Genomic DNA, 8,651 nt, shown 5'->3' on the forward strand with positions numbered 1-8,651 from the left:
ACAGTGGTGACCTTATAAATTATATCTATGACATGCTGTGACATTAATGTGACACCACCAAAGGTTTTCACTCAGCAGAACACAAAGCAGAACTCACGCAAAGGTGCCTGACCTCATGTGAATGCGGCAAGATGAAGAGAAGAAAAAGGACCAGAGGTTAATCAGAGTAACACCCTCCATTCAGATGCTGGAAATCCCAGAGCAGGCAAGACATACTGAGGTAAAGAACAGATACGGGGTCTCCAAGTACAGGATCCGGACCCATATGAATGGGGTGAGACCCACACAGTCTCCAGACCCTGTGCCTGGGGTCACACGTCCACAGTCTCCAGGGTGACCCCCCAGACCCTGCACCCAGGGTCACACGTCCACAGTCTCCAGGGTGACCCCCCCAGACCTTGCACCTGCGGTCACACATCCATAGTCTCCAGGGTGACCGCCCTCACAGACCCTGCACCTGGCGTCACACGTCCACAGTGTCCAGGGTGACCCCCCCAGACCCTGCACCCGGGGTCACACGTCCACAGTCTCCAGGGTGACCTCCCCCAGACCCTGCACCTGGGGTCACACGTCCACAGTCTCCAGGGTGACCCCCCGAGACCCTGCACCTGGGGTCACACGTCCACAGTCTCCAGGGTGACCCCATCTCCTCAGACCCTATGCCTGGGGTCACACGTCCACAGTCTCCAGGGTGACAGCCACCCAGACCCTGCACCCGGGGTCACACGTTCAGTCTCCAGGGTGACCTCCCCCAGACCCTGCACCTGGCGTCACACGTCCACAGTCTCCAGGGTGACCCCCCCAGACCTTGCACCTGGGGTCACACATCCATAGTCTCCAGGGTGACCGCCCTCACAGACCCTGCACCTGGTGTCACACGTCCACAGTCTCCAGGGTGACCCCCCCAGACCCTGCACCCGGGGTCACACGTACACAGTCTCCAGGGTGACCCCCACCCAGACCCTGCACCCGGGGTCACACGTACACAGTCTCCAGGGTGACCCCCCCCCCCCAGACCCTGCACTGGGTGTGGCACAACCCTTGGTTAGGACACCAGGTCTCTGCTGGATGGGCCCCTAAGGCGGAAACAAGTGGGTTCCTGTAATTTCCTGGGATGGTAGAAAGAAGCGTAGGGTTGGTCTCCTCTCCCCAGACTTGCCGCAGAGACGTCCTCCTCTTTTCCGTGGTTCTGACTGATATTAACTACTTTTACAGCTGCACGATAGCGGTGAGCACACTGCCTTGGTTCTGGCAGGCTCGGTCCTTTCTTGTCCCACTGAGGTGCTGAGAAACACATTGGGCACTGGAAGACGAGGGGCAGGTCTGGTCTCTGCTGAGTATGGACTGTCTACTGGAAGGAGATCACAGCAGCAACCTCACCTGCTGCCCACTGGCTTTTTGCCTGATCCATGTGCCATGCAATCCATTTACCAAGTGAATCTGTCTCCCTTCTCACTATGCCCGTGCCAGTGAACTGGAATAATTACCAGGTAGCTACTTGAGCAGTCTCCAGGAGCCCCAGGGAGGGTGAACCCGGCAGGGAGAAAGACTAAGAGCCCGACCGCAGCACTGACCCGTGAGAGGGCCATGGAAGTTGACTCAGAAGAGCAGGGTTACCCAGAGAAGCCCACCGTAGCTCCAGAACCCAGACATCTGAGCCCTGACATCGGGTGAAGGCACAGTTTTTCAGGACCAAGGCCAGGCCGGGTCTCTATGTCCTGGCGCACACAGAACATGATCTAAACGTTCTCATTGTAGAAAGCACATGATCTCATCTAACACGATCAGTGTAGACAGAACTTGAAAAGGGAAAGTGAAAGTGTTAGTAGCTCAGTTGTGTCCCACTCTTTGCGACCCCATGGACTGTAACCCACCAGGCTCCTTTGTCCGTGGGATTCTCCAGGCAACAATACTGGAGTGGGTAGTATATATCCAGGGGATCTTCCCAACCCAGGGATTGAACCCGGGTCTCCTGCATTGCAGGCAGATCCTTTACCAACTGAGCCACCAGGGAAGCCCATAGACAAGACATAGGTCTAAATCTACCATGTATGATAGACAGAAGTTGGTCGGGTTTAGACTGACTTAAAGCTGCTCTCCTAGGAGGCACAGGTGCAAGCAGGGTCTCTCATTGTTGGACAGTTTCCACCCTCATGTGGGAACTAGGATGTACACTTCTTGCAAAAAAAATCATCACTGAGCTCTACACTTCACAATTCACCCACATCAGGAAACTGAAATAACCTGTGTCTTTAAACATTTCAATGGGCAAAACAAACATGTTACTGATTTCTCTGGCCACAGAATGACCAAGATCCAGAGCAGAGCCAGAAATTTCTTAAAGTACAAGCCCAGTGTCCTGTGAAGACAGACAGGATGTGACCTAAGTCCAGCATCCTAGGCTTCCAGCAGGAGGCAGCCACACTGGAAGCCTTCTGGAAAAGTATATTCTTTATTATTTTTTAATTTTTTAATTGAAGGATAATTACTTTACAGAATGTTGTGGTTTTCTTGGAGAAGGAAATGGCAACCCACTCCAGTACTCTTGCCTGGAAAGTCCCATGGACCGAGGAGCGTGGTAGGCTACAGTCCATGGGGTTGCAAAAAGTGGGACACGACTGAGCAACTTCACTTTCACTTTCTTTTAGTGAATGGAGTGATACCCATTCTGCAGTGTGTGCAGTGAGGTCTGCAACATGACTGTAATAAACATGTTTCTAGGACACTAAAATAAAACACGGTTTGCTAATGTTTTATAAGCTTATTCATTATCAAGTCACAATAAAACATGAAAAAAATCAGAAAAAAAAAAATTTTGTGGTTTTCTGTCATACACCAACAAGAATCAGCCATAGGCATACCTGTGTCCCTTCCCTCCCAGACCTCCCTCCCATCTCCGTCCCCACCCCACCCTTCAGCCTGTCACAGAGCCCCTGTTTGAGTTCCCTGAGTCATAAGCAAATTCCCACTGGCTATCTGTTTTACACATGGTATTATAAATTTCTATATTACTCTCTCCATACATCTCCTCCCTGCTCTCCTCCCACCGTGTTCATAGGTCTGTTCTCTATGTCTGTGCCACCCTGAAAATAAATTCATCAGTGCCATCTCTTCAGATTCCATATATACATGTCAGTATACAATATTTATATTTCTCTTTCTGACTACTTCATTCTGTAATGGGCTCTAGTCTGAAAAGTATATTATCAGAATAAAAATATATTCTTGAAATTGCCAGCACAATAGCTATTATCTGCAAACCTAGACTAAAATGTTAAAAACTTGGCACCTGATCTTTGCAGTTCTCATTGGTACCTTCATGTTCAAATTTTCTGGGTAGAAACAAGCCATCCTTTCAAATTAGTTTCTTCTAATTCTGTTATTTGTTATTATATGAATGAAAGGTCACACTTGAAAACAATACAAGAAAATTCCTGCAAATAATTAGTGACTCAAAGAGCCCACAAGCTGCATATACTTTGTCTTCTAACAGTTTTATTTTTCTCCCTAAACAAACCTAAAAAAAATCGGCTCCCTGACTTGCTTGCTTCTCTGTTCAAACTGAGCTAAAATGAAATTGATATTCATATCAACAAGTAAGTTTTGAATTTTAAGATGTCATAGGAGGGTAACAGGGGCTACAAACCACATTCTTAAAACATAGCTTAATTTTTCATGTCAATGTATGACAAAACCCACTGAAATGTTGTAAAGTGATTGGCCTCCAACTAATAAAATAATATTTAAAATAAAAAATAATAAAAAAAAAAAAAAAAAAAAAAAAAAAAACATAGCTTAATTTCAAATTGGATTTAATTGCAACATTAAGTGGTTACATGAACCAAGAGTCTAAATATAGCAGGCAATATGTGAAGACAAATTTTGTATCTTGTATGTGAGAGTAAGGGCTTCCCTAGGGGTCCAGACAGTAAAGAATCTGCCTGCAATGCAGGAGACCGGGGTTTGATCCCCGGGTCAGGAAGATCCCCTGGAGAAGGGAATGGCTTCCCACTCCAGTGCTGTTGCCTTGAGAACTCCATGGACACGGGAGCCTGGCAGGCTACAGTCCATGTGGTCACAAAGAGTGGGACATGACTGAGAGACTAATACTTTCACTTTTCATTTTTTTTATGTGACAGTAAAATTTTCTTGTCAGATCTGCAGCTGGTATGCACAAATTGTTTTAGAATACTCTCCAACGTAGATTGTCTGGTTAAGTGTGAAATTTATAAATTAAGAGGTGATCTATTCATTCCAGGCAGGAATAGTACATTACTTTGACCAGTCTGTAAAACTTACACATAATCCACTCAAAATTTCAAGTAACATTTGTCTGAAATTTATAGGCTCCTGGAAAATTACAGGCTCTCATATTGTGTTCTGTAAGGAAACATTTCCTCTGCCTTTTCTGTTAATGACTTTTCATAGTAACACTTTAACTTCTCAGTTGCTGATATTATTACCAAGATAAACTTGTCCTCCCGGGTGAGAGAGGTGGATTTGCTCCATTGTGATCGCTCTTTGATCACAAGGGTGTCCCAATTTCTACTTATGTCCCTACATTCACTTTTTCTTTTTGTATCCATCCAATTCTGCTTCTCAGATCTTCACAACACCCAATAATAAATACTTAGAGTCCCTTGGACTGCAAGGAGATCAAACCAGTCAATCCTAAAGGAAATCAATCCTGAATATTCATTAGAAGGACTGATGCTGAAGCTGAAGCTCTAATACTTCTGATGTGAAGAGCCAACTCATTAGAAAAGACCCTGATGCTGGGGAAGACTGAAGGCAGGAGGAGAAGGGGACGACAGAGGACAAGATGGTTGGATGTCATCACCAACTCAATGGACATGAGTTTGAGCAAGCTCCAGGAGATGAAGGACAGGGAAGCTTGGCCTCCTGCAGTTCATGGGGTCACAAAGAGTGACTGAATAAAACCAACAAGTTTGGATCATATTAAACACTCTTTCCACAGCTTTTCCCATATCAAAGGATTCAGAACATGGTGAAGCAGGGAGAAGGGTTGAGATTTTAAATGATTTATAAGGCCCCTAAAAAAAAAAAAAAAAACAAATTAGACTGAGAAATCCTAGCATTTACTGGTCTATACAAATGAATTACAATGTGTCTTTTTTTATGAAAGTACAACAAATGACTAGAGTTGCAACAAAATTAGAGAGTTTTATTTGGAATGATTTGAGTTGAAATAGGCTAGATGAGTGCATATGAGGATGTATGGGATGATACACTTAAGGAGGTATCAACAAGTATGTTTATGTAAGTTGATAAAGTATACCTTTGTAAACAAAGATGAAACATCTAACTATCTTTTTCACTATCTGATTCTTCCAGAATTTGCTATCTCCACCTGACTCCCCTATGGACTTGATGGTTTACTGCCAAGAGATTAAAACTAGTTACACAAATCATGGTTAGATGTGTTCTCTTTGTTTTGAAATTGTTTGTTTCTGTCTCTCTCTTGTATGATCCTCTAAATGCTACTATCTGTATCACTTATTTTGTCTACTTTATAAGATTGTCTCTTGCCTTATTCACTGTATAGCAAGGCCTCTGTGTAGAGAGATCTTTTATATATTTCAAAATAGGGAAAGGAGTACGTCATGGCTGTATACTGTCACCTTGCTTATTTAATTCATATGCAGAGCACATCATGCGAAATGCTGAGCTGGATGAATCACAAGCTGGAATCAAAACTGCCGGGAGATAGATCAACAATCTCAGATATGCAGATGATGCCATTCTAATGGCAGAAAGTGAAGAGAAACTAAAGAGCACCTTGATGAGGGAGAAAGAGGAGAGTAAAAAAGCTGACTTAAAACTCAACATTAAAAAAACTAAGATCATGGCAACTGGTCCCATCCCTTCATGGCAAAAAAGAAGGGAAAGAAACAGAAGTGGTGGCAGATTTATTTTCTTGGCTCCAAAATCACTGCAGACAGTGACTGCACCATGAAATTAAAGACACTTGTTCCTTGGAAGAAAAGCTATGACAAACCTAGACAGCAAATTAAAAGGTTGAGTCATCAATTTGCCAACAAAAGTCTGCCGTGGCTGTAGGTGCCCTCCATCCATGCCACAGGGCAGAGACCACAGTCCCCTTATAGATTGTTACTAAATTAAATCCTATGGACCCTGCTCGGTCCCTAGTTTAGCCAGGGCTCTGCCTCAACAGGGAAGGTTTCCTTCTTCCATTAGTAGTAGGTGATAATCAGTCGGTGACTATGAAACCAAAGCTGAGACCAACACAGCACAGGCTTTATTCAGAGGCCAAAGAATGCAGAAGTGAGAACTAAGTTCTCAGGTCAACTTCTCACCCACCTGGAGAGAGTGGCTTGATTATAAAGAGTAAGGGCAAAGAAAGGGGAATGAGGCTAATGATGGGGAGCCAGGTGCAATAGGGGGAGGGGCAGGGTTTTTCCAAGGGAGTGAGGTGCCACCTCCTTTATCATTTTTTGGTTCCACCTGTCTGGTCATGGCAAGGTAGATGTGTCACCTAATATGATAATACAGTAAAATCAACATACAATGAGACTCGAGGTCTACTGGGGGTCAGATTTGTTGCCATCTTGGTCCCAGCTGGTTCCATCTGATTTTCTTTCTGGTAGCTTCCTCTCTTCTCTCTGGACTCCTTTAAAGACTTCTGTTAACTCCTGCTAAAGGTAGGGGTTGGAGGGTTGTGAGGAAGGACATCCCTTTTAAAGGTGGGTTCACAGGTTTTCAGCAAGGGCCTGGAGCAGCTCTGACAACACGAGGCTAAGATGGGCCGTCGGTTGGACACCTGTACTGGGCTACGGCCAGATGGGGAGGCAGTGAGCAAGGGGCAGGCGGTCAGGGGAGGTTCTGTGTTTACAGAGAACGTGGGTCCGGATGCACACTGCCTGCAGACCCTGCTGCAGAACCTGACTTTTCTGGAAGATACTGGGTAGGGAGGGGGTGTTCAGGCAGCAGGGAAGACAGCTTGCTCTGGATGTTCGTGTGGGGAAGGGGGAACAGCAACAGGGGCTCTGCCTGCAAACCTGAGAACCACTCCCAGATCAGCTCCAGAAGTGCTCCTGGAGTGGCAAGAAGAAGCGGGTCTCCCACCTACTAGACGTGGAGGAAGCAGGTGGGGTGGGCAGGGCTGGGTCTTCAAGCCTTGCAAGGGCTTTTTCTCTTGCAGCAAGTGGGGGGCTACTCTCTAGTTGAGGTGCACAGGCTTCTCATTCATTGCACTGGCTTCTCTTGTTGCAGAATTCAGGCTCTAGAGCGCGTGGGCGTCAGTAGTTGTGGTAAACAGGTTTATTTGTTCCGTGGTATGTGGGATCTTCCCAGACCAGGGATTGAACCCACATCCCTTGCATTGGCAGGCGAATGCTCAGCCACTGGACCACCAAGGAAGTCCGGCACCACATTCTTTCACTTCAGTCTTGGCAGTATTTTCTGGATCTGTCTTGTCAGCAACAAAAGCAGAATAAACCAATGGGACTCCATCCAACTGAAAAGCTTTTCAGTGGTGACAAAGGAAACCCTCCACAAAATGAAAAGGCAGCCTATTGCATGTGAGACAATACTTGCAAACTATACATGTAAAAAAAGAGTTCATATTCAAAATAGACCAAGAATTCACAAAATTCAAACTTCAAAAGACTGAAAACACAACTAAAAAATTGGCAGATTGACATACATACACTGATACTATCTATAAAATAGAGAACTAATGAGAACCTACTGAATAGCAACAGGGAACCCTACTAGGTGCTCTATGATGACCTAAATGGGAGGGAAATCCAGAGGATACACGTATATGGAGAGCTGATTCGCTTTGCTGTATAGCAGAAACATCGATAAACAACTATACTCCAATAAAAATTAATTTTAAAAAGTTTTTTCATCATTAAAAACCCAACTCTTAGCTTTAATCTTTTATATTGTTTTCCTGTTCTCTATTGTAGCTATTTCTGTTCCACACTTAATTTTCTCCTTCTAATTTTGGTTCAAGTTTTCCAACAGTTCCTTGAAATCTAAGGGTGCTTATTGGAGATTTTTTTTCCTTTTTAATGCAGGCATTTATCACTATAAACTTCCCTCCTAGTACTGCCTTTACTGCATCTCACAAATTTTGGTAATTTGTTTTCATTTTTGTCTCAAGATACTTTTAAATTCACTTTTTATTTCTTCTTTGGACCACCAATTGTTCAAAGTGTGTTGTTTGATTTTCACCTATTTGTGAATTTTCGTTTTCCTTCTACTGTTGATTTCTAGTTTTCTTTCACTATAGTCAGAAAAGATTCTTGGTATATCAGTCTTAAGACTTGTGACTTGAGAATGTGCCATAAATACTTGTGAAGAATGTACACCCTGCTGTTGGGCTAAAAGTTCTACATGTTGGTTAGGTCTATTTGGTCTGTGGTGCTGTTATTCAAGCACACTGATTTTTTTTTTGGGGGGGGGATCATTAGTTCTGTTAGATCTACCCATTATCTTAAGTGGATAGTATAGTTTCCACTATAATTGTATGGTTATTTCTCCCTTCAGTTTAGTATATGCAGAAAACTCCAGTTAATGGATGTAGATACTCAGCCACAAAGCATGTGGAGCTATCATCCACTCTTTAAGACTTTGACCTTAATCCCATCCTAATCCTAACT

The sequence above is a fragment of the Muntiacus reevesi genome, chromosome 1 (assembly GCF_963930625.1).
Source record: "Muntiacus reevesi chromosome 1, mMunRee1.1, whole genome shotgun sequence".
Taxonomy (NCBI): domain Eukaryota; kingdom Metazoa; phylum Chordata; class Mammalia; order Artiodactyla; family Cervidae; genus Muntiacus; species Muntiacus reevesi.